Below are 27,999 nucleotides of genomic sequence, written 5' to 3'. Positions count from 1 at the left end.
GTAAATAATATAGTATAGAATAGTAATAAAAAGTAGTTTAACGAATAGATAATTCATTTTGATAACTGGAAGCACACTACGTTTTAGTTTCGAATAGAGTTTAGTGATGTAATAAATTATATGTGGTAAAATAACGCTTAGATAAAGCTTAAATGAATTATCTGAAATTATGAATAGTTATAACAATGGTTAGTATAAATTGATTTGATTACCCAGCGCTTAAAAATATATTTTGTTTGTTTAGTTATTATAAGTGCGCGGCAAGACATCGCCCCATATTGTCTCTGGGCACAGCCATTTGAGTGCCTACTTTTACTCTTATGTCGTGTCAGCTTTAAGTACGTAAACACAAAACGATTTCGTTTACATCTTCCTTTGTTTCCCAGACACGAAATCTACGTGACACGTCACAGCGTCATCCATGCTTTTTACCATTATCACACTTAGGCGGGTTCTGCGTCATAAATAATTCATAGTCACCTTCGAGGTCGCTTATCGAGTAGACCGAGTAATTCCAGTGGTTGCGAGAGGGTGGTGTTCTCCGATAAACCAGGGTAAATTATTTTTAATTCAGTTGTTCAAAAATTGCTAATTTACGTGGCTGTTAAGCGTTGTAAACAAAATTACCAATGTGCCGCCGCGCTCCCTTAGAAAAGACTAAACAGGCGAGAATCGCGCATTATGTGACTTATGTCAAAATTTTTGTCTACTGAAATACTTACCGATTCTCATTAATTATTTAAATATTATATTATTTGAAGTATTATTTTAGATGACTCATAGAAAAAGTATTGTATACAATAGTGATATAATCAGTCTTTTCAATCTCGTACCTTACTTAGGCAAATCAGCAAGCTTTGTACTCGACAACTTCTTCTTACAAACACGGTACTCGACTGAAAAGCATCACGTATCACGATTGTATTAAATACTATTTTGCGAACTGCCTTACCTACCTCTGCTTCCCTATCAGTGTCAAACTGATGACGTCGGCCTAACTAACTTTCTATACATCTCGCTCTCACTAAAATGTCAGTGCGAGCGAGCTGCATAGAAAGTAAGCTACGCCACTCTAGCGAATATGTCAGTGTAGTAGCTACACTAGAGCTTTTTACTATTCCAATTTGTTTAAGTTTGTTTCTGACCGTAATACTGAATTTTAATTTCGCCATTTGACATTTTTACGAATAAAAAACATTATCAGGTAAACTAATATGCTATTTATATAAAAAATATTATAAAAAGGCATAATATTTTACTAAAAGTTTTTGATTCTTTGGTAGAATGAGACTATCATCACTACGTTGGCTGTCGTAAACCGAAAAAATGGAACAGTAAAAACAAATTGCAACTAAATGAAGATTAAGAATAATTTAAGTTCAAGGGAAAATTCGTACCGAAGCGTAAGTGTAAATTTTATGCGACCAATATTTGTAATATTATGATTTTGTCGCAAATGTACATGATGATTTTCTATAAAGAAGTTATCATGTATTTATCTCCAATGCTACGAAGCTTCTTTCAAGAGAATCACCCTAATGAAAGAGATAAAAATGAGCGTGATCATCAGTCAAGGTGGAAAGATAATTATTTGCGCCTCATTCTCATTACGCATATGGTACGTCCAACTAGAATTATTTTTCTTTTACTTCTAAGATTGTACCCAGTGCACGGTGGGCTGGCCATAGGCCATGATCCAAAAAAATGCATGTGGTAGTTTTAAATTTCTAATGGCTGTTTCTAATTTGCCGATAAACGTACTTTAATTAGGTATAAATAGTTCCTGTATAAGTAATTACCTTCATTCTATAACGAACCTAGAAAGTGAACACAACTCCCGTTTGTACGCGCTCTCTTATCAGAGACTCATTAAGTGATCGGTGATTAGTGGTGCATTCCTGACTAAGTAGTGATTTTAGTGACTATTATTAATATGGAGCTTAAAGAATCAGGTATGTTGTTTTGATTTACATAGATTGTTTAGCATTACAATAAAATATATATTCATAATATTGGGTCTACGCCACGGCAAAAAGTCGTATGAATAATGATTAGAATATTTTGTTGACTTAAACTTTTGCGGCTTGTAGTAAACGGTCAAAACGCAGAAGGTTAGCAGCACTAGCATCCTTGGATTCATCAGCAGTCAACGAACTGAGGAATAAAGCTAAATTAGAGACCAATGCTAATGAAGTCAATCCTGACGATCTGCTATCTCTTCTCACAGAAGCTAAACTAACAAAACATCAATATTTGTTAATACGTGCTTTTATAAATTCTCGGGATAATCCTGTGTTACCTTCGTATGGTAAGGTAACTGATGCGAAGAAAAAGTGTTACCCAGAAAATATTAAAGTTACCGAATCCACAGCTGAGGTGGAGTTACAAAGCTTGCTGGATCATACAGCTACGCGTATAGTCGAATTTCAAAAGGAACTGATAACAGCGATACCTGAAGAATCCATGGGTGATGTGACTTTAATAGGAAAGGTTTAATAGGAAAGTGGGGCTTTGATGGTAGCACTGGTCATAGCGAGTACAAACAAAAATTTAGAGTATAAATAAGGTCTTATTTTCTGTTTTTTATTATTATTATTTTACTAGTTTTTATTTTTAATTTTACACATGCTTGTTTGTTATTGTATTTAACATATTTTAAAATATATTTCTATTGTTTTAAGGTAAATAAATAGTACTGAGCAACATAGACTTTAAAGGATTTACTAACTTTAGTTTTATATGTATGAATCTGTTTTTTTTGTAAGAATTTGTGAATAAATTAAGCATGATATATACCCTAACACGTGTTTTATTTAATTATACTACCTAATAATTAGCTGTATTACAAAAACAAACAAAGAAATCAAGAAAATTTACAAAATAATAATTATGACCGCCTTACTAAGGCGCGCGGGCCACCGTGCAGTGGCACGAACCTTATAGTAACTAACAACTATATATTATATACAGTCAGACCAAGATAAGTCTGCAATGATTTTGATAGCTTACGCAGTGCGACGTCAAGCTTCTATGAAATTATTACGTATAAATAACACTTGTACTGCGCGTGCTATCAAAATCTTTGCAGACTTACCTTGGTCTAAAAACCACAAAGTTCACTTATTACTTACCCTCGACTCGCTCGTGCTTAGCAAGCAATTGTAATGTTTCATACCGCGTTCTAGGACAAAAATTCTGTTTTAGTAGTATAAAAGACGCATGTAATACTGAATATCGTATGTTATAATGTCGTACCGACCTTTCAAAGTTGACACGGCAGAACTAAGTGGATCCGCATGTTTTATCTCAATAAAGAACTAGTTACTATATTCCGGATTTGCCATTATAATGAGCGATTGCTTTTTTGCTAACTTTTCTATAGACTCTTCGTTGGGTAGTTGTAGATGTAGATGTAGTGCAGGGACGGCCGGCCGGAAGCAGGCGGGCTGTCGATCGCTCGTTGCGTTCACTCAGCCCAATTCCCTGGAGTTGGAGCTGCAGGTTACTGTCCCGGCGGCATTCCCCCACTATTCTCCTCAAATCTTCTCGTTTATCTGCAGAACAGAAGGACATCTTTAAGGACTTCGTTGGGTAGTTACACAAATCTCTGTTTCGATATTTTGTTAGGACATCAGTGAGCCGCGACCATGACCAGTGAATCCTGTAAGGCTAAGATGGTCCGTGTTTTATCATCTGTGATCATGCCTGTCACGTTCTAACAGGTAAGTAATTGCGAAAGTGACGCATGACATGACAAGTGATAAAAATACGACCATGATACCGCCGCTGAAAGATAATAAAATAAATTCGCTGTAGACCCAGTTATAAATACGAGTATTTTAATGCGAAATGTCTGTATTGATTTTGTTAGTTAAATACAACATTTATTACTGAGTAATACGTAAGACATATCTAAGTCTAGGGTTATTTTTATGATTTATTGAATCACACGAGTTATTCGGAGCAAGACGTATAATTTATTGGATCAAGGGTAACTTAAACCTACATATCATAAAGGCAAAAATATTATAAAAGGAGTTGTTAATCCAGACAGAATACTGGGTAATGTTTTCATGATTTACCTACATAATGACAGTGTCAATATTGACTGAAAGAATTCTAAAATAAGTTTCATGTGTAGGAATGCGTTATAAGGCTAAGGGCCTGTTTCACAATGTCCAAGTAAAGTATTAGATAGCTAATTAACATTAAATTAACTGCCAGATAAAAGTTTAGCTTTTTTTATTATGGTAGAGGAGGCAAACGAGCAGACGGATCACCTGATGGTAAGCGATTACCGCCGCCCATGGACACCTGCAACACCAGAGGGGTTGTAAGTGCGTTGCCGGCCTTTAACATGGGAGTACGCTCTTTTGTTGAAGGTTTGAAGGTCGTATCGGTCCGGAAATACCGCAGGCGACAGTTCATTCCACATTATATTTGAAGATTGTGAGTTACTTTGACATTGTGAAACAGGGCCTAATCGGCTAGTTACCAGAAATCTACTACCTAGGTTCAAGGTAAACCTCACCTTTTTAAAAGAAGAACGTTTGAAAGGAATCTAGAAACAAAAACAAAACTAAGTAATGTAATACGTATGGTATTGTTACTATGAAAAAACCTTTTACCTCTGCTCCATAGTAGTTTAAAATAGCGATAAAGTTAGACTTAGAAAAAAATATTTATGTACCTCTCTCAAGCCACTCTCAAACCTCTCTCAAGTCCATTAAACTATCAATTGTTTTCGTATTCTAGTTTGCCCTTACAGTAAATAACCAAAGTACCTAACATGCATAAGTTCTATACCTACTTTTGTTTCAACCTCGATTTCTTTTGCATGTGAACGTCAGATAAGAAAATGGCAGGTTTTGTATTTAACCAGTCAGCCAGACAGAAAAATTGCAATGCCAATATAATAACGTATGTAAACAGCACGAAACATAAAATAGTGCTCTAGGTGAAATAATAAGGCAAACGTAGGATTTTGAATTTACTAAACATAGACGAATAAGCATGTTCTGAATACACTATGGCAAATGCCCCAAGAGATGCTTTTCTGGAGGTACGAAAGAACTGCACGCGATAACTGCGGATGCCAGGGAATGGCTATCAAATTTAGATCTTAAACTATGACTATAATGTTAATGGCGTCGACGTCACCAGGCTGCTGAAGGACATAAGATTCCTGAAGACAAGTCTGACTGAGGTGCAGTCCAAGTTAGAGGTGGCAAATAAAACCATTTGTGAACTTCGTGTCGAGGTGGCGACGCTTCGTGACACTGTTTCGGAATGTAGGTCACACGAGGCCACTGACTTGGGCTCGGGTAGTGATGCGCGTGCAATTATGTGCAATGCTGGGTCAGCAACGGGCGATATGACGCCTGTCCCCGCCGGACCGCCCGCTGCTGCTGCAAAACTGAGAAAAGCACCTTCAAGGGTGCCTGAACATGTTTCTCGTGATGAGAAGCCACCCCGCGCCGAGAAAGGATTCACACAGGCGTCGAAGGAGAGGAGGCCGCGCAAGGCGCCTCGCAAGAGCCAGTGTGGCACGGCAGAGCCGGATATTGCTTCTGGCCTGAGGGTTGCCACACCGAACACGGCGCTATATGTTTCGCGCCTGCATGTTTCCGCCACGGCAGAAGATGTGGTGGAATATGTCCGCAAGAAGATTCGTTACGAGCTGAAAGTATTCCAGCTGCGATCGCGGCATTACGTGCACTTCAGCTCGTTTGTGGTGCGCGTCCCGCGGCCGCTGCTGGAAACCATCGCGAGCGCAGACTTCTGGCCGAAAGGTGTGATATTTCGGCGGTTTCGTGGGAATCTGCCGAATCCCGCACCAGAACAGGCGGCGCAACCGAAAACTGCGTCGTCAAAATGATATTTATATTTTAAGATTTTTATTATTGTATGTATGTTAGTCTGTAAGGTATGTATATATATGGGCCATAGTTGCCTGAAAATAAATGATATTTAATTAAATTTTTATTTAATTTAATGGCACTTGATTTTTATTTTATTTTTCCAATAAAGCCATAATATAGTAATAATAATTTAATTACACTAGGAATTCTGTTTAAAAAATACAAATGCTAATACACAAATACACAAATGTAGTGAAACAAATTGCTAAAAAATGAACTGGAATGGTGCGTCTATTTTAATGAAAACCGTATTTAGAGGTTGGGTATCTACGCGCTCGTAATGTGTGCTAATAATTCTCCGTAAGCGACATTACGCTCGTAATTTTGGTGACTAATGTCATTGTGAGCGCTGTTTAACTCGCATTCAACATAATTACCAAAGATGCTTCTGTGAACGTATGTCTCACTAAAATACCTTGATGTATTAATTCAAATGAGACTTCACTACAATTATGATTGATTAATTTATAAGGCGAGCGTCTAATACAATATGTGAGTTAGTAAAAAAAAGTTAAATAAATTAAAATCGTATTTTAAATCTGTACGAAGAGAGAGGAATCACTTTCTAAGCATATTTTACCGATAATAATTTAAATATACTTATTTGTTGTACAAGGGGGTAAATTAATTTTTAATAAGCAGAAACGTCTGCGAACGATGCTATTAAGCTTAGAATAAATTTAAAAGTGGAAAAATACTGTCTTGGGTGTGTCTCCGGTAACCGTCTAAGAAGTGCAACGTTCTTACGGTAGATGTCGCTAGGGTCCCCTAGACCCATATGGTGGAAAAATTTGCTGCCTAAGGATGAGGTCTTGGTGGCTCAGATGGCAGAGCGCTGGAGTATCAATCCAGAGGCCGTGAGTTCAAGTCTCACCCAAGACAGTATTTTATCCACTTTTAAATTTATTTCAAGGGGGTAAAGTTATTGTTTAACTCCTCATACTAAATAATATTGGTATCCGAGTAAGCGAAAGATTTGAAAAGTGAAATCTTGAGTTTTGCGAGGTTTTTAAGGCACGAGTGCTAAACAAACGGGGAATTAACTCTAAAATATTAAAAATTTAAATACTATTATTCAAAATCATCATTTAAAATCCGATTCCACCAACCAACATGAGGAAATAAGTCAAAATTTGCATCAAATTACTTTGCCACCCTTGCGGATACAGCGAACTTCATTATCAGTTTATTAAAAATAAAGAGAGCCATTGCGTGCTGCTGGTATGGTGAAAATAAATTTGAATTGGTGATAAAGTGCTTTAAGATTTTTGTCAAGCTGGAGATAGAAGCGTAACAAAACTCATTCAGTTTAAGACAATGGAATTAAGTCTTGAGATTTTATATTAATTTTCAAAGACGAAAGAGAATGAAAATTTTGTATTTTTATTAAAATGGAAAAAGTTAATTGAATCACAGATTATATAATCCCAGCATCTATGTAGATTGAATGCTAAACTTAATTACATAACATGTCAAACTGGTGTTTGAAACCAGAAAAAATATATAAAAAAACTCCTATGAGTCGGTCTCGCACCGTAACATATTTTCTTTACAGTGTTTTTCCCTAGGACTAACTAATTAACACTTACCCGGTTATCATTATTTTTATCATACATAATATTTGTTTAATTCGACCAAGTTTTAGAGAGATATAATTATCATATATGACGACCGGTCTGGCCTAGTGGGTAGTGACCCTGCCTATGAAGCCGATGGTCCCGGGTTCAAATCCTGGTTTTTTTTTTTATACTACGTCGGTGGCAAACAAGCATACGGCCCGCCTGATGGTAAGCAGTCTCCGTAGCCTATGTACGCCTGCAACTCCAGAGGAGTTACATGCGCGTTGCCGACCGTAACCCCGCCCCCCCTCGTTGAGCTCTGGCAACCTTACTCACCGACAGGAACACAACACTATGAGTAAGGTCTAGTGTTATTTGGCTGCTGTTTTCTGTAAGGTGGAGGTACTTCCCCAGTTGGGCTCTGCTCTAGATCTGGAATGACATCCACTGGCTGTGCCCTACCACACAAAGCGAGATGACATTCACAATACCCATACCTCTCTTTTGGACGTAGTTTAAGGACGTACCCGGGTCCAGGTAAGGGCATTTATTCGTGTGATGAGCATGGATATTTGTTCCTGAGTCATGGGTGTTTTCTATGTATTTAACTGAATATAAATATTTATATATTATATATATCGTTGTCTAAGTACCCTCAACACAAGCCTTTTTGAGCTTACTGTGGAACTTAGTCAATTTGTGTAATAACGTCCTATTATATTTATTATTTATATATAACAAAAACACCTTTTTATTGCGCCTTTTTGCTTTGTGTTTTTTTAAATGAATTATGTCTCACTGCTGGACAAGCATTCCCTGTCTTCCATCCCTTTTTATATTTACTTTATTTTAATAATTTGTTGTTATAATAGCAACAGACATCCTGATATATAGCCAGTTAATAAATGGACAGACATACGGGTGGATTAAAAAGAGTCCTTTTGTCATAATACTACTGATTTTTTCTTTTAATTTGTTAAAATTCCTGCCTCGCACAGGTAAACTGTGGAATAAACTGTCGCTTGAGGTATTTCCGGACCGATACGACCTTGAAACTTGCAAGCAAAGAGCGTACACACATTTTAAAGTCCGGCAACGCACTTACAACCCCTCTGGTGTTACGGGTGTCCATGAGCGGCGGTAATCGCTTATCAGTCTGCTCGTTTGACTCGTATGTCATAAAAAAATCACAAACTAAAATATATGTCATATATACTAAAGAAAAATGATCAAGCCCAATAGTGGACCACGAGGTCGGAAATTAATTTAAATAATCTAATAAATACCTGTTGTAGACTTAAATTTTAAGGATATTTTAGTTTTAATTTAAGAATAAGAATAAGAATTAGTTTGCTATTTAGTTTTTTTGCACCTCCTAATTAGTTAATTTAAGTTTCTTTTCTCCACTACCTAAAAGTTGTCTGGTAGAGATTGCTCTGTAGCGATAAGGCCGCCTGTTGTTTACCTCTATCTTCATGCTTTTTATGTGTTTCCATGTACATTTTTTTTCAGAGGTTGTGCAATAAATAGGATTTGTATTGTATTGTATTGTATTGTATTGTAAATACCGTCGCGAAAATAATTTATACATACATAGATGTGTGACCACTTAAAGACACAAATTACAAAGTAATTAGGTTTGTTCCCTAGTTATTTTTGGATATCACTGAAAACATGCTACAGTATGTGTGTATATACCTACTTTATTGTACATAGAAATAAAAACACGAAAAACACAGTTACAGAGTAAATTACATACAACAAAGGCGAACTTATCCCCGTATGGGATCTCTTCCAGTTAACCTTTGAGGAAATGAGTAGAACATAAGTAACGATGCATGAATGACAAACACAAACAAAAGTGTACAATCACTGAAATTAATGAAATGCACGTTTTGAATACACATTAATACAAATATACATAGATAGAAAAATAACCATAAAATAATGAATATACTTATAACATAAATAAGAATAAATAAATATTCAATATATAATATAAATAGATATGAATTCGAACCAGAAAAGTAAAGGAAATTAAAAAAGTAGAAGTACTCAATGGAACTAGGAAGTCGTAACCAAAGTATCGGAAAGCCGCAATTTTTTAAGCCTCTCCTTGAGTGATGCTACAGATTGGGATTGCCTCACGGACACCGGAATCTCGTTCCATAACTTAACGGCATGGACAGTAAAACGTTGAATCTCGTTCGTTCGTCTCGTTCTACGTCTACTACTATTTACTTGCATCAATGGATTTGTACGACGAAAGATACGGCTTGCTGCACATCGAATAAAATACTGGATATAAAAATAAAATAAAATATATGTATTCTATAACGTTCCGCTGCTATGCCGGATATTTTACTCTCGACCTTTCGAACAACGAGCAGATAACGGACTGCAGCCGCGTATCTGTATGTGAGTAATAAATAAGTTGAAACTGAACCATAAAAGTATATTTGGTCTTGGTAAGTTATAGCTACCTAATAAGTACACATGCATTTTGTCCATTGTTTAATTAACATATTTAACTTATATGAAAAAAAAATATTTATGCATTATGTTGGTCTTGGGGGCATGATTTGATACGCTTGTATACACTTAATTCTTATGAATTTTCGGGGTCTATTTTTAGGGTTCCGTAGCCAAATAGCAAAAAACGGAACCCTTATAGATTCGTCATGTCCGTCTGTCTGTCCGATTCTGTCACAGCCACTTTTTTCCGAAACTATAAGAGCTGTACTGTTCAAACTTAGTAAGTGGATGTATTTTATGAACCGCATTAAGATTTTCACACAAAAATAGAAAAAAACAATAAATTTTGGGGGTTCCCCATACTTAGAACTGAAACTCAAAAAATCTTTTTTCATCAAACCCATACGTGTGGGGTATCTATGGATAGGTCTTCAAAAATGATATTGAGGTTTCAATTATCATTTTTTTCTAAAATTAATAGTTTGCGCGAGAGACACTTCCAAATTGGTGAATATGTGTGTGTCCCCCCCCCCCCGTAATTTCTAAAATAACAGAATGAAAAATCTAAAAAAAATATATGATATACATTACCATGTAAACTTCCACCGAAAATTGATTTGAACGAGATCTAGTAAGTAGTTTTTTATTAATACGTCATAAAAATTAAAAAAAATTTTTTTTTCATCAAACCCATACGTGTGGGCTATCTATGGATAGGTCTTCAAAAATGATATTGAGGTTTCTAATATTTTTTTTTTCTAAACTGAATAGTTTGCGCGAGAGACACTTCCAAAGTGAAAAAATGTGTGTGTGTCCCCCCCCCCCCCCCCCCCCCCGTAACTTCTAAAATAACAGAATGAAAAATCTAAAAAATATATATGATATACATTACGATGCAAACTTCCACCGAAAATTGGTTGGAACGAGATCTAGTAAGTAGTTTTTTTAATAAGTCATAAAATAAAAATATTTTTTTTTTCATCAAACCCATACGTGTATGATATATATTGCCATGTAAACTTCCACCGAAGATTGATTTGAACGAGATCTAGTAAGTAGTTTTTAGGGTTCCGTAGCCAAATGGCAAAAAACGGAACCCTTATAGATTCGTCATGTCCGTCTGTCTGTCCGATTCTGTCACAGCCACTTTTTTCCGAAATTATAAAAGCTATACTGTTCAAACTTGGTAAGTAGATGTATTCTATGAACCGCATTATGATGTTTACACAAAAATAGAAAAAAAACAATAAATTTTGGGGGTTCCCCATACTTAGAACTGAAACTCAAAAAATCTTTTTTCATCAAACCCATACGTGTGGGGTATCTATGGATAGGTCTTTAAAAATGATATTGAGGTTTCTAATATCATTTTTTTCTAAACTGAATAGTTTGCGCGAGAGACACTTCCAAAGTGGTAAAAAGTGTGTCCCCCCCCCCGTAACTTCTAAAATAACAGAATGAAAAATCTAAAAAAAATATATTATATACATTGCCATGCAAACTTCCACCGAAAATTGGTTCGAACGAGATCTAGTAAGTAGTTTTTTTTTTAATACGTCATAAATTTTTTTTTTTTTTTCATCAAACCCATACGTGTGGGTTATCTAAGGATAGGTCTTCAAAAATGATATTTAGGTTTCTAATATCATTTTTTTCTAAACTGAATAGTTTGCGCGAGAGACACTTCCAAAGTGAAAAAAAGTGTGTCCCCCCCCTGTAACTTCTAAAATAACGGAATGAAAAATCTAAAAAAAATATATGATATACATTACCATGCAAACTTCCAACGAAAATTGGTTTGAACCAGATCTAGTAAGTAGTTTTTTTAATACGTCATAAATGGTACGGAACCCTTCATGGGCGAGTCCGACTCGCACGTGGCCGCACACGTCATAAAAAAATTTAAAAGTTTTTTTTTTTCATCAAACCCATACGTGTGGGGTATCTATTGATAGATCTTCAAAAATCATTTTCTAATATCATTTTTTTCTAAACTGAATAGTTTGCGCGAGAGACACTTCCAAAGTGGTAAAATGTTGAACGAGATCTAGTAAGTAGTTTTTTTTAATACGTCATAAATGGTACGGAACCCTTCATGGGCGAGTCCGACTCGCACTTGGCCGCTTTTTTCTGTCAACAACTGTGTATTTTTTTAGGCATTTTATAAAAGGTTTACCTATTTGTTTCTCTTCTATCAACGATTATGGAATGAAATGATGATAGAAATTATCTTCTTTTGTCGGTTTTATTTAAACCAGTCGGATATTGTGTTATTATTAGAAATAGTTTGTTATCTTTAGTACGAAGATGGTTTTCATTATTACGACTTTGGTGGTAGCGACCATTTTGCTATAGTAACATAAAATCCAAGTGCCATGAATTTAAAACATACTTTAGTATAAGATTTATGTGGATATAGCGACTTCGGGTGTAACGCCGAATTCGGGTATAGCGACGGTTTTTAATGAACCATTTGTGACAAATTCTTAAAAATCCCATGCAGATATTGCGACCGGACTCGTCAAAGGACAAAGAGCTTTACTTTATTATTTTTTGTTTACATCTACAGATGGCTAGCAACTGCGGTGACCTTTTGTTTATATGTAGATGTTAAACTAGGTAGGGAAACAGCGTGAACACTCGTTCGAAACGTACTGATTTTGGAGATAAATATATACATACGTGTCTATATATGTAAAACTTTGCCTATAACGACTTCCGGATATACTTAATGACAAAATTACGGTGGTCCCTTCATGGTCGTTATACCCGAAATCCACTGTAGTTATGACTTAAACCTTATATTTAGTTATAATGCACAATTTAATTGTTGGCATCAAATTATCAAGCATGTCAGAGCTTCATATATGAATGATCCTCCGAGAATAGTAGGAACATCAATCAGTTACAATTAGCGTCACGGGATCAAATCCGTTGTAAAATTAAATTGAGCTTGCTGGTTAATTCAGAAATAAGCTGCATTAAAACGTTAGGTATCTGCACTAGATTTGATAATAAATTGATATTACTAACAGGGTGGATTGTACGTAGGTATTTTTTATTGTTGTAGGTGCCTGTGTTCTTACGATTTCTAGAAATTTTGTTTCTACTTGCACTACTCGTATTAAGTCCATTAGGAGAAAAAATCGTCGGGTGAGAATACGTTTGTGTCATACCCATACACCACTTGACAAGCAATAAATGATTTGTTGGAAATATTTTATTTATAGAAAATATTCAATTTTTTATCAGTTAGGCACATATGTTTACTATTTATAGTACTCGTACCATACAAATATTTTGAATATAGTGATAATCATGAAATAAAAGCATATTAATTTTTACTAAATGTTAACGTACGATCACAACTTTTGTGATAATTTTCAGTCAATATAGTGTGAATTATCCTAGTAAAATGCAGATATGGCACAACATTTTTGAATTTTTGTTTTTAACCGATTAGAGTCAATTATATAGCATATTTTTGGTATTTTAGGAATAATTAAAAAAACAATTTTGCTGAAAAATAGATATAGCACATACATATTCTCAGCTGATGAAATGTGTTTTAATTTATTCCTACCTAGTATTTTCCACTACGTTACCTACATAAAATTGCCCATCGAAAAGTAGCGTTTGTGGATTCTGAAAAGTTAAAACAATTTTTTCTTCTAGTAGAATCAATAGTGTTATTGATATTGAGTAAGAAACAACTTTGTGGCTGTATATTTTTGTAAAATCAATTTAAAACTAAATTTACAGCAATAAAATTAACTATTATTGTATTTGAGTCTGAGTTGCAATGTGGCAACAATTTCAGACTAATATCAAATCAAGTTTAGATTTTAAAGTTACCAGCAGGCTTCTTGTTTTTAATCGGGTAACTTTGTAGTTCACGCTACCTCTATTATAATTATAAGTTTCCTCGTAAAATTTGATACTGTTTGCAAATTCTGCTTGCGAGCAATTTAAAATGCATTTATAAACAACCTAAAAACATCAGCTTGTGTCTTTGTTTTTTATCATGATATAACTAAGTAATATAAATATATAATAATTCAGCCTATATACGTCCCACTGCTGGGCACAGGCCTCCTCCCATGCGCGAGAGGGCTTAGGCTATAGTCCCCACGCTAGCCCAATGCGGACTGGGGACTTAACATACACCTTTGAATTTCTTCGCAGATGTATGCAGGTTTCCTCATGATGTTTTCCTTCACCGAAAAGCTAGTGGTAAATATCAAATGATATTTCGTACATAAGTTCCGAAAAACTCATTGATACGAGCCAAGATTTGAACCCGCGACCTCCGGATCGAAAGTCGGACGTCATATCCACTCGGCCACCACCGCTTCAACTAAGTAATAATTATAATATATATTTTAATAAGACCGCCTGTTGTCTGCCACTATCTTTATTCGATTGTTTTTCTTAAAGCTGTATCTTTTACTGAGGTGTGCCGATAAAGAGTATTCTATCTATCTATCAATAATTAAGGATTGTTGGATGTAATTGCGCAAAAATTTACTTAAGTAAATGTATAGTTACTATTATATTTTTGGGTTATTTATAGTCGGCGCTACCTAAAAGCACAAATTTGATATTAATTGACTCTTACATAGGTAGGGTGCAGTGGCGGATCGTTCAAAGAACTCGATTCCCACCGGCTTGTCTAATGTCAGCCCGTTGAGTACTTTTACGATCGGTTCATGGAGAAAAGGAAAGCAAAATTAGCTCCGATTCTCCACGAATATTTGTGACGCGCCGCCACTGGTAGGGTGTGGCCCGATACACGAACAAATAATTAAAGTATATATTGTACTTACTAAGCGATAAAACTTTTGTTTAAAACTTTTAAAAATTGTTAATTACCTGTGAAAAGGCTTGCACTGTCAAAAAGTTATCAGATCTCATGTAGAGCCAAACATCTGACCCTAATAGCCGTTCACAAACTTTACAACTTTGTCAAGTTATGTGGCTTAGCAGTTTCGTTACTACAAGAACTATTGTATAACAGAAAAAGTAATGAACAGTGAATACATTTTTCAGGTTACCATCATGTAATGATCCCTCCCCCAACTCCTAATTTAAAGGGTGGGAGGTGATTTACTAAAAATACTGAAACACGTATTTTATTATTTATAACAACATATATAAATTTTCAGACCTCTACCATCAAAATTTGCGGAATCCTCATACAAATTTTCATCCCTTAGTTTAAGGGGTTGTGGGTAAAAGTTCCAAGTTTTCGATTTTTTTTGTTTTTCTGTGTAAAAATACGCTAGTATTAGCTAGTATTATGTAAGCTATTACATACCAAATTTCAACTTTCTAGGAGTTTAGGAACTATCCTAAGAGTTTTGATGATCATCAGTGAATGAGTGAGTGAGTCAGTGATGAAATCGGGGTTTTTTTTTATATATTAATAAAATCTTAAGTATAATATATAGCTATGCATTTGAAACTTTTTATGTTTAATATATCTACTCTCGGAAACATATCCCGAGAATTTTATTTATCTGGGATAATCCAAACCAAGTCAAAGATTAAAAAAACCCGTGTTGTATGGGAGATAAATATTTATTTTATTCGGTTTTTAGTATTTGTTGTTATAGCGGCAACAGATATACATAATCTGTAAAAATTTCAAGTGGCTAACTATTACGGTTCATGAGATACAGCCTGGTGACAGACGGACGGACGGACAACGGAGTCTCAGTAATAGGGTCCCGTTTGACCCTTTGGGTACAGAACCCTAAAAACGTCGAAGCGCTTTGAGAAAAGGTAAGTAGTGCAATTGCGCTTCGCTTGGCTCGTCTTGGTGAGTGCACTACCGTGCCTCCAAATCCTTTAGACTTTTTATTTTTCATACAGAATAAATATTGCCTTCAATATACGCTAACATCATTGTTGCTTGTCACGCTTTAAACAACAAAATTCGCAATACATTGCGTCTTAGAATAAACTTTAAAGTGTACTAAAAATCAAAACACAAGTTTTTTTTGAAAAGTTACTGAACAAGTTTTGGTCAATTTGAGGAGTACAGCCTACAGTTTAATTTATTGATCATGTTTCAGGTCACACCCGGTATTATGATGTTGAGTCTATCAGTTAAACGGTAGATTTTGGCTTCATACATCTATGGGTTAATTCATAAACTATATTTGGCGAATGGCCAATGTAGCGAAAAGTTTTATAGACAATGCATTAACAATATTTTTCGTATTTCGTACATGTATTATTTTTCTTACTTATAATAAATTTTAGTTGGCTCTTTTCATAAAAAGCAAGATATCTTAATTACCTATATTTTAATATCAATATAATATATAATAGATATATACATAGGATTACTATAACTAGCTTAAAGCTAAAACAGGGCCTTGACGCATTGTACCAAGGGCCCATTGTTATTTAATATTAGGTACAGATAATTTAGTACACCTTTTTACCTACTCCTATTAACAAACTTTATAACTAACTTTAAATAAAGTAAGAAAGCGGTCGTTAATAGTCAGCATTATTGAATTTACCGAAACCTTAAAAACAACCTACCCCAGGCTTCGTTTACCGCTGCACACTTACCTACATCATGTTTGTACGCCATTCACCGTCTCACGCTATCGCTATATTTACTTCTATCGATCACTTACAGTCGGGAGGCACACCCAATATTACTTGCAATTTGTTTTTTTTATTAAAGTTTTTATAAAGGTTAAGTCAGTTTGGTGTTTTAAATACTGCATAAAATGTATTTTTCATTTTGACTTTATTATAAGCCAACAAACCGATTACTACGAGTACATAAGCGTTTCAAAATTTATTTATAAAAATGCTGTTTGACATCAAGTCTTATGTACGTACGTCAAGTTCTGGATATATTTCTACTAACTTTTTTAGGGTTCCGTACCCAAAGGGTCAAACGGGATCCTATTACTGAGACTTCGCTGTCCGTCCGTCCATCCGTCCGTCCGTCCTTCGTCCGTCTGTCACCAGGCTGTATCTCATAAACCGTGATAGCTAGACTGTTGAAATTTTCACAGATGATGTATTTCTGTTGTCGTTATAACAAAAAATACTAAAAACAGAAAAAAAAAATATTTAAGGGGGGCTCCCATACAACAAACATATTTTTTTGCCGTTTTTATAAATAGTGGTACCCTTCGGGCGCGACTCCGACTCGCACTTGCCCGTTTTTTTTCCTCTATTTACTTAATAAATACGACATTTACTGGTGGTAAATTTTTTATTACGTCGGTGGCAAACAAACATATGACCCCCCTGATGGTAAGCAGTATCCGTAGCCTATGTACGCCTGCAACTCCAGAGTATTTACATGCGCGTTGCCGACCCTAACACTCCGCACCCTTGTCGAGTTCTGGCAACCTTACTCACCAGCAGGAACACACACTATGAGTAGGGTCTTGTGTTATTTGGCTGCGGTTTTCTGTAAAGTGGAGGTCCTTCTCCAGTTGGGCTCTGCTCTAGATCTGGAATGACAATACATCCGCTGTGCTGTGCCCAACCACACAAAACGAGATGACATTCACAATGCCCGTACATCCCATCCGTCATTCTTTTTGACGTAGTTTAAGGACGTATCCGGGTCCAAATATTCATATACAACCTTACCTTTTTTTACGAAAATTTTGTTAAAAAATATTTGCCTTTTGTACTTCAAGTATTTGCATCGTAAAAGCGATAACAAATATTCGGTTCAATGAATCAAGAGATTAACGCGCTCAGGCGGCCATGTAAACAGAATGACGTGGCGCGCCGTCACAATTCGTCCCAATATATTTTCCATCGATAGTCAAATTTTATTTAATCGATGATTTAGTGATTTATTTATGCTTGGCGGATATTTGCAAGTACAACTAAGCGCAAGGGGCCGATTTTTGAATTTAGATCGCTCGATTTCGAGTTCTCCCTATGATACTACTACTAGGCTAAAATACAACTAAGTAATAGATTTGAAAACGAGTAGTCAACAATACTAGATTCCCAATTTGTATCGTTCTTATTTCAAAATTAGCATTTCGCCGTTTTTCACAAACTTTCGATTGATGAAATTGAGCGCTCGAAATTCAAAAATCGGCGCCCAGTTCTAATTAGATTAGTTATATGAATGGTTATATTCATAAACTACGTAAGTTATTTTTAAATGTATTATTAACAAAAATATTCATGGCCATGCCAGCCTTAACGATGTCATCCGTCGGGCCTTTGCCAGCGTGGGCGTACCGGCCGCGTTGGAACCACCCGGCCTTGCGCGTGATGATCCCACCCTCATCCCCTGGCAGATGGGACGGCCGCTCATCTGGGATGCCACATGTGTGGACACCCTTGCACCGTCCCATCTAGCCGCCACGTCACTTAGGGCTGGCGGGGCGGCGGAAGCGGCTGAAGCTCTCAAGCGCCGCAAATATGCTGGTCTCTCCAACAACCACATATTTGCCGCGTTTGCAGTAGAGACCTTGGGGCCGTGGAGCAACGACGCCCATATTCTTTACAAGAATTAAAAAAAAACTGCTGGAGACCACGGGTGACCCTAGGGCTGGCTCATTCCTAGGCCAAAGAATAGGCATTGCCATTTAACGAGGGAACGTAGCCAGCCTTATGGGCACCCATCCGCAGGGGACAGACCTGGGGGACTTTTCATAGGAGGGGGGTTTTTATATTCTTATGTTTATATTTTCTATTTTATTAGGTTTAATTTAGTTAGTTTATATTAGTATTATTTGTTAATTGTAATTGAATTAACATCGACCTAATTATATAAACTACTAGAAACCTAAATTAGCTATTAATCGTTAGTTTTATCTGTAATTTTGATTTAAACGCTTGTAAGAAAAGATAAAACATAATTAAACTAATTGAGATTAAGGCTAATGTTATTATGGATTATGGATAAGGATGCTACTATTTATAGCGAGTCTGGACTTTTGAATTAATTATGTACTAAGTGAATAAAGCGATAGTATCCTACCGGTAAGAGCGTGCGACTTTTAATCCGGAGATCACGAGTTCAAACCCCAGCTCGTACCAATAAGTTTTTCGGAATTTGATATTTACCAGACGAAACCGGACTAATAGGCCTCTTGGTCGAAAGGTGGGATGGCAGACGCTTTCGTAAAAACTAGTTCTCGGGATTAGTTGCCAAGCGGCTCTCATGAGGGACAAACGCTAGGAAGAAGATGTACTAAAATGAATACTGGAGGTTAGGATGCGATGAGCAAAACATGGTCTCTTTTCAGGCGCACAGGAATTTCTCCCTGCTGTTTTAGTATTTAGAAAATGATAACAATACATTATTAAATTTGAAACTCTGCCAAAGTACTGTTAATTATCAAAAATTCATGAATTCAACAGACTAAAGTGTTGAGTATACGGATTCAGATTTATTATTTCCATTTCTTATGCTCGTTTTCAATGCTTCTATTTATAGTTCGTAACTAAAGCAGACATATTTTGGCACCAGTATAACGTACTTTTTAATAATAATAAAATGTTATGTATTCAGGTGTCAACCCATTACAATACAATAATAATTACATCCCAAATATACAATAAAATTTCTCTAAACAATAATTAACATTAAACCTATAAATACTCGTAGAAATACTAATTCAATAGGTGCAGAGGGGAAACCTTGCTCATACAGTACAGGTTGCATACACTACTTTAACAATGCCGTTTTCCGATTCGCTCACTCTCCCGACAAACGACCAGACAAAAAAGCTATAGGACTATCTAGGCATATTTTCGAGACAACTTCCTACTCTTTTGATAGGTCTAAAGTCAAATTTTTATATAATATTAAAATCGTATGATTATAATCGTATGATATTCATGCGTAGCGTTCACAAAATTCACACGCTACGCATGAATATTCAGATTCAGAGTCAATAAAATTGCCTAGAGGGTTCCAGACGACGATATTGTCTTAGGATTTATATCCATTAAACATGGCCGTAATCAAAACATGTTTTTAAATCTTCTCGGGTCAAAGGTGTAGGGTTAGAGTCGGTGTAGCTTTATTTGACGTTCATTAGCGCATAGTAATATACCTACTTGAATAATAAACTATCTTTACATTTGCAACTGGTCAATATAAAAAATTTGTAGCTCACTAAACAAAGAAGTCTTATACATACTTAGTCAGGTCATAAGTTCGGTCAAAAAGGTTTTGACTGATAAAAAAGCTATAGGTTAAGTTCCCTTATTATTCATATATATGGGTTGAAAGCTTTTTAATGTTGAATTACTTACATTATAATTAAACTTAATTTGCTGTCTCAGTTTTGCACAATTCTATGTAATATTCAGTAAAATGTTATAAAAAAACATGCAAAAAATAAGCGACCTGCTCGAGGTGATTTTGATCCCAAGTTATTTATTTTTCTTGGTTACATGGTCGAATCTTACATAAAATAAAAGCTGGATTTTTTATCTTTTTTAAAATATATTATTCATGTTCATTCATTCATTCATTCATTTATTCCTTTATAAAACATAGTTTTACATGTCAATACAAATTTTCATATTTAGAACTATTAGCTAACTTACATAATATAACATCAGTCTATTATAATGTTAGGTATGTCAGGTGGGTACAATTATTATTCCAGTTGTTTTTATTTATTGTTATTTCTAGCTTTCGCTGTTTACAGTACTTATAATTATATCAAATAAGGCAAGTTAAATTAATATATTATATTTCTAGTTTGGGATTGTGAACCAGTTCAGGAGTGCACACCGTTGAAAAATTCGTCAACAGAGTAGTACGCCTCAGACATAAGCTTAGCCTTAAGTTTATTCATGAAACCTTTGTTACTAGTCGCACTTTTAATCTCTAAGGGTAAATGGTTGTATATCTTAGGACCTATTGAGTGGAGACACTTTTTTGATTTAGCTGATTTAGCATGTGTATTGGTATTGCCAACCTGCAACTGTACGTGTTTTACCAAACGTACTCGTAGGATGGCAGTCAAAAATTTGGGTATCACGGAAAAATACCCCAAGTTTGAAGGGTATTAGCTGAAGACTTGTCAGAAAACTAATTGCAGGTGATAAAATAACGGTTTAATAAAGTAGGTTCATACAAATAAACGATTGTACCTATTTTATTAATGTGACACTGATTTCTACTCACTCTTGTAAAGTATTTTTTTTTACAATCCAGCCGCGTATTTGCGTCTAACGTCAATCCCGAAGTAAACAAGTAGTAAATTAAGACGCAATGTAAATTTTAAACTAATTACATTACGTTTTTATCAGTATAAAACAAGTTTTCAATTCGTGGCAAACTCTTTTTTTATTAAAAGCTTTGTATTACATTTTTTCAGTCAAAACCTTTGTGACAGAACTTATGACCCAACTAAGTTGTATCAAACGAGCGTGTACTTATGATCTTGGATTATAAAACAAATTGTAAGATATATAAAGTCACATATATGCTTTCTCCACCCGCGTCTTTACTTGTTCCCGCTCTGTCGCCGACCGGCCCTCTTCAGTGCCCGAGTCGTGGAGTGCTAAAAAGCGGAGTGTTAAAAAATGGAGAAGTTATTTTTATTAAGGATATGGAGAAGTTATTTTTATAAACAATTAATTTGTAACCAAATATCAGCGATAATCAAAATCAATATTGTTTCCGTACCCTTAGTTATGTACAAACATTTGATATTAATTAAATTTTGTTCTTGAGTAAGTAAATATTCTTTATTGCACCAAGAATTATACATTTTACATACATGTAAAACTACAAATGAATTTTAAAGGAAAATAGAACCAGGTAACAACAGGCGGTCTCCTCGCTAAAAAGCGATCTCTTCCAGACATCCTTTAGGTATCAGGAAATTTAGAACTCATACAAAAGTCAACAGGTAGTGCAAGGAGCTAAATATGGAGACTATTAAACACAAACTCACATAACACACATGTCCTTATTTGCTAGTGTATTTTTTTCTCTTTATTTATCTTATGTACATCGTAGGCTAGGTTGTAATAATATGGATATAAAAGTAAAATACAAAAATGTATACAAATATAATACATACCTATTATAAAGACCTAACCTAGGGTGCCGCCAGCAGCGGGTCAGGGCCGAAGCTGCCGGTGGTCAGGGCCGCAGAGAGAGGACCCAACGTACTATACTCGCCATGTCCAATATTACCACCTTCTTCATTATTATTATTATAGACTTGATTAACTTTTAGTACCTTCTGTGGTTTTGGTTCCGTAGCTAGCGGAACCAATATTTTATAGCATATACTTTGGCGACATGTACTTTCTACATCAACTATATTCCAAATTATTATTAATAATTTAATCAAATACAAAAAATATATCATAAGTTTTCTATCATGCCGTTTTGCTATTTTTTACGTAATTTTCATTGACAAGATAAACATCGTACCTAAGCAAACACAAACACCTTCAACTTTCGCGATCGTGATAGTCGAGGCAATGAAAGCTACTGAGAGGAGGACCATATAAAATGGAATTGGATTGCAAGATTGTCTGCTCAACAGGGACGTCGGGGACCGCGGGAAGGCGCCGCTGGGCGGCACAGCGCCACTTTAATGCACTAAGCTTTTAGTGCATTAAAGTGACTCAATTGACTGCTTATATTTTAAAACGGGCTTATATGCTTATATAGCTTATAATCAGTGATATGTGTATTCGTTTATTTATAATCAACGTTACAAAGCATCAAAATATGTTTACAAATTACTGAATAAATAGGTATCAAAATCAAAACCTTAAAAGTAATTTGTGTGTAAGATATCCACAACGCAGGCTTCATCAGGTGGTCACATGCAATGCAAATCAGCAAGATGCTTCGTCGCAAACAAACCAATGATGATATCCGCAACAGGCTTCGTAATTTTTTAATTTCATTATAATTTCACCTAAATAAAATAACCGTCACGAATCGTACAAGGTCAAATATAAAAAAAAAACATTACGAGGTCGTAATTGTAGCTTGTAATTATTGTACATTTTGTAGCAATTTAACACATTGAATGATGTTAACGTCAATGATGTTCTGACATTTTCTAAGTAAGTGGGATAACCAGTACCCCTAGTGTAATTTTAGTCGATAGCGAAACGTGACGTACGCGTTTGCGTTAAGTCTCATTTTGTATGGGTTTTTGAACAGCGCGCCAAGCGGGACGTTTTGGAAAGTCAAAAATCTCATACAAAATGACACTTAACGCAAACGCGTACGTCACGTTTCGCTGTCGAAAATATTTACACTAGGGGTACATAGCCCAGGTTAAAATTATATAACTGCATGACAATTCTAGCTTTGATTTCGAATGTAACTACTTTGTCCAATGCCTACATTTCACTTGGCCGTATTCATTTGTACAAAATATTTAAATTGTATAAACGCAAATCTAGTAAGTTGTAAACCTATCTTTACACACAAAAAATGCCGCCTTCCCTTAAATTTTGCTCACACTTTATCTATTCATGTAACACCTGGCTCGCCGTTGTCTGACGACCGTCATTTTTTAATTGGAGACATTTCCTTTCTACTAGCTTGAGGTCACGTACCATGGGGCCTAAAATATGTAACGACCTATTTAAAGTGACCTTCAGTTTCGTTACCGATTAATTGGGTATGCGATAAGACATTCCGTAAACGTAAACGTGGTTACTCAAATAGGTATTTTGGGGTTGTTGAAATTTTATTTTACACAAAATATGATCAGATATTTTAAGAAGCAAAAGAACCATTTCAAACTATTTTTATTCCAAAAATTATCAATATAACGTCATTCTTGGGGTAGACGTCCACAGGTCCACATCGCACGCATCGGACGCATCGCACGCAACGAATCAGTGGACGCACTTGTGCGACTTTCGATACAAAGAATAAGTCCGTTGCGTGCGATGCGCCCGATGCGTGCAATGCGGCCCTTTTGACCTTCAAAATTGAGTGTTGACTCATTCTGATAACCTAGACCTTCATATTCGTTCAAAAACTGTAAGTATATATTTACAATTCAATTGTTATTATTCATTGTGAAGGACCATACCATCTGATTTTTATCATAGTACTGTTAATAAAAAACCAATACATACCTATAATCGATCCACCACCGCAACAGCGCTGTGTTCAAAGGTTGTTGCTATAGGTACCAAAAGTGTTTGGATACTTATCTATAACATCGTACATCCAAATTGAAAAATACCTTTTCTATTTGAACCCCTACAGTAAAACTTTAGTTTCTAATGTTTAACCTTTTCTATTTCGTTAAGTAATGTCCACTTCTTTTTTCGAACATTATGTCAAGACATGCCTAAGGCAACGGACTTTCTTATCTCCGTTTCTAAGATCAAAGAATGATATCTGAAGTTTTTTCCTACTTACAAAAAACTTTATAAGCCATTTCATTCGATAAGACGCTATCGATAAGTTACGGGTTCATGAAAAAGACCCAAAGTTGATAACATCATTATGTTAACTCATATTATACTCGTATTGATGACTTAACATTTTATTTACAATAACAATATACATAATGGATATATACAGACGATTACTATAACTAGCTTAAATCTAAAATAGGCCAAGGATGCTGGCGGCTCGCAATAAGTTGTGCGAGGAAGCCGTCAGCTCTCCGGTCACCAGTTCCGTCAACCAGATTTGCGCTTTGCGTTTTCTGCAAAAAACTTGTGCGCGCTGGAACCCATGTTTCGACACCAAATGGTGCAAAACTCTGGTGCGGAACTCTGTACCGAGGCTCTTATAATTATTACGTTTCAAAATTTCGTCGCGCTGCGCCTGCTTTTACATTAGTCCGTTGGAGGTGTAACAGTGCCAGTGTATCTACGCAGGTAGCATCCCACACTAGGTAACATCCGTCCCAGGCTTTAAGGAACCAAGGACACCCCATCAGACCTCTATATTTATTGTGATAACCATTCACTTCATAGAAATAATGACATCACATTTATGATACTTATTATATTTTATTTAAAAATAAATATTGTTGGAAAAAATATATATAGATACACTACATACATAAAACAGAACAATACACTTAAACTACTCGTACGTAATACACATTTGTATATTTGGGTAGATGAAAAAAGGACGCTAACAAAGTCGAATCACGAAGACTCGTTGTAAGTACAAAAGCCTCGAGGATTTTGTGTCTTCTTTTATCTGTAACACTTATCAAACTACGTCCCTTCCTTCTTAATGGCAAATTAAGTTCGGTCATTACTGATAGGTGTGACAACAGAAGCCGTCCTAATAAAGAAAATAGTAGCACATTGTGTGGGTTCTTATAAGGTAATAAAATTATAAGCATTGCGAGATTAAGCAGAGACATCACACACATATTTTTCCTCAGTACACAAAGGTGAGTAAGCTGAGCACTCTAAGCAGGTATGTATGTGACACAGTAATAGTGCAGGCCAAGTAGATATAGACAAGAGAGGTTCATTTCGGTTTTGCTCCGAACTTTTATAAGAACGCGAAGGTTTTAAGAACTTTATTGTAATCTAAAAAACGGGTTTATTTGACGAGGGACGAAACGGCCGGCCGACTGGTGGTGTGCCATATAAATATAGACACCGACATAGGAAGAAACCGGTTTTTATTGCTCTAAACCGGTTAATTTGACAAGAACTTATAAAAACCGGTTATAAAATTATGGTTTTTCGAGCGAAATCGAAATTAAAAGGTTTTGCGCCAAGTACATGATAACGGTTGGAAATTAAACCGGTTTCCAAGCCTTGCTAACAATTAAATAAAAAAATGTAGTCAATGTGTTTAACTCGTAGGTTTACACAGCTAAAATCAAATTACGAATCCACTACTATTTGATTCAACCACCAAGACGTTATACAATTTGACGTTTAAAAACAAAAGAAGGTTGCTTTACAAGTCTAGGTGTGTAAGACTGTATGAAATTCCTTTACATATCATCTTCACTCATCGCACTGGATACGAAGTATTTCCGGACCTAATTTGAAGTAAGTCATGTCAACATTTCATTGCAGGTTTGAGACAATAGTGTTAACCACTACGTTTTTAGCCCTACGTAAAGTGGACAATAGCTCGTCAAAATACTTAATTACTTACCGAACAATTCCAGCCAGTTATACATCAATCTAAATTAAGTCGTTATTTAAGTGTTTGTATGCAATAACATGAAGTCGCGCTAATTTTTCATAACAAATATACAAAAAATAGTTTTACGTTAAAATTAATTAGTGTGACGTGCATCGAAACAGCTTATAACCCATTAAACTCCACATTCAAATCCACTTATACCCTAAATACAAGTAACAAATACATCTGTGTCATAAAATACCTCATTTGTTGGCATATAAATAAAAAGATCGCTATTTACGGCGTCACAAAGTCACGGTAGAAGTTTCAATGGCATTTTGTCAGTCTACTTTCAATTTGGCTTCTTATTGTAAGGAATGTCACGAAACGAAAACGATTTTCCGCTTTTCTGAAGCATGAAAGTTCAATTGAAATTCCCTTCAAACAATGCTATGGCCTTAAAAACTTTACCTTTTCCACGTATTTAGTAAAAATAAAATCAAATATCAATATAATAAATATTATAGCCAAGACATTATTGAATTATTATCATAATACCTACAGTTCCATTAAAATATTTTTTTCAACTAAAATATAAATTGATGAAAACAAAATGAATGAAACGAAAACAACAGGAATTCATCAATTCAAATCCTTTCTAAATTTTCAAACAAACATATAATGCACTTTTAGTCTTTTTCTAAACGCTGATAAATGTTTAATAAAATTATTATTTTATGATGTGTCATAAAATAATAACCCAAGAAATATTTATATTAAACAGTAATAGCCTAGCTCTTACATGTTTATGTTGTCGCATATAATGTAATGTCACTTTCGTGCGAGACTGGCGAGCTCCCTAGCACAATGGCCGACAGATAATATTGAAGTTAAAGGGCCATGAACGCGATAGCATAAAACAAATTCGTAAGCGTTATTTTAGTTGATGAGCACAGGGTGTTACACCTAAAGTTAAGTAAATACTCAAGAAAATAAGTAAAGAAAATTAAAATCTAAAGTCAGAAACCAGGTTTAAATAAATAAATAAATATTTTGGGACAATGTTACACAGATCAACGATATACATACTTATATAAATAAATACATACTTAGATACATATATCGTATCCATAACCCAGGATCAAAATATTCGTGATGAACGCACAAATAAATGCCCTTGCCAGGATTCGAATCCGGGACCACCAGGTGCTTAGCTGCTGCTGCGGCTAGGAGGCTGTGTATGACAATTTATGATTTTGGTTGCAGATATACCAATATAAAGGGCAAAACTAAAGTTCTAGTAAAGGTCTTATAATATAATAACTAATAAATAATACTAAGCGTAGCGAAAGACAAAAAATACCTACGTGAAAGATATCATGAAATTTTCTAGTTGACGTTGATTAAAATGGAGGCCCTATAAAGTCTATCTATAGTTCTGTCTTGTGATTAAATAATTATATAAAAGCAACCAAAAGTTTCGGAAACTTTCCTAACTACGTTTTGCTAACCTTGTTACCGCAACGTAGTTTCTTGTTTATTTCCCTCATTTGTTGCTGGCTTAGAAATATCGGGGCGTAAATAATTGATTCTTAGCAGGATGTAAGAAAGGGATTACTTACCTACTTATCTAGAGATAAATGTATAGACGAGACGTGAGAATAAGCGGGCATCTCGCTCGTTACTTCCTAGAACGTGCAGAATGCTGAATGAGAACCTCCTGACGTATTTATTTTTTTTACGCTACGACATGGGGTTCTCGAGGGTCGGCAACGCTAAAGGGGCTCCTGTGATGTTGCTTATGAACATCGGGGACGATGACTGCTTCTCATCAGGCGGCTCGTGTGCTCGTTTGCTGACTATCACATAAAAAAAACTAGCATTATAATGCTTATAAATAATAGAGAAGAATATATTATAGGAGTCAATTGTTTCTGTCATTAAATGAATCTACTCTAAAAGCTTT

The 27,999-nt window shown here is 35.3% G+C and overlaps 1 non-coding gene across 1 annotated transcript; it reads left to right on the top strand.

Moving 5' to 3' along the window:
- The first annotated feature begins 6,730 nt into the window (after positions 1-6,730).
- Trnad-auc (transfer RNA aspartic acid (anticodon AUC)) lies at positions 6,731-6,803 on the top strand. The gene has a single exon. It is a non-coding gene; the product is annotated as a tRNA-Asp (tRNA).
- The last annotated feature ends 21,196 nt before the right edge of the window (positions 6,804-27,999 follow it).

This window comes from Cydia pomonella, chromosome 17 (genome assembly GCF_033807575.1).
Source record: "Cydia pomonella isolate Wapato2018A chromosome 17, ilCydPomo1, whole genome shotgun sequence".
Taxonomy (NCBI): Eukaryota; Metazoa; Arthropoda; class Insecta; order Lepidoptera; family Tortricidae; genus Cydia; species Cydia pomonella.
The sequence above is the reverse complement of the archived record's forward strand: the minus strand, read 5'-3'. Positions and strand labels throughout refer to the sequence as shown.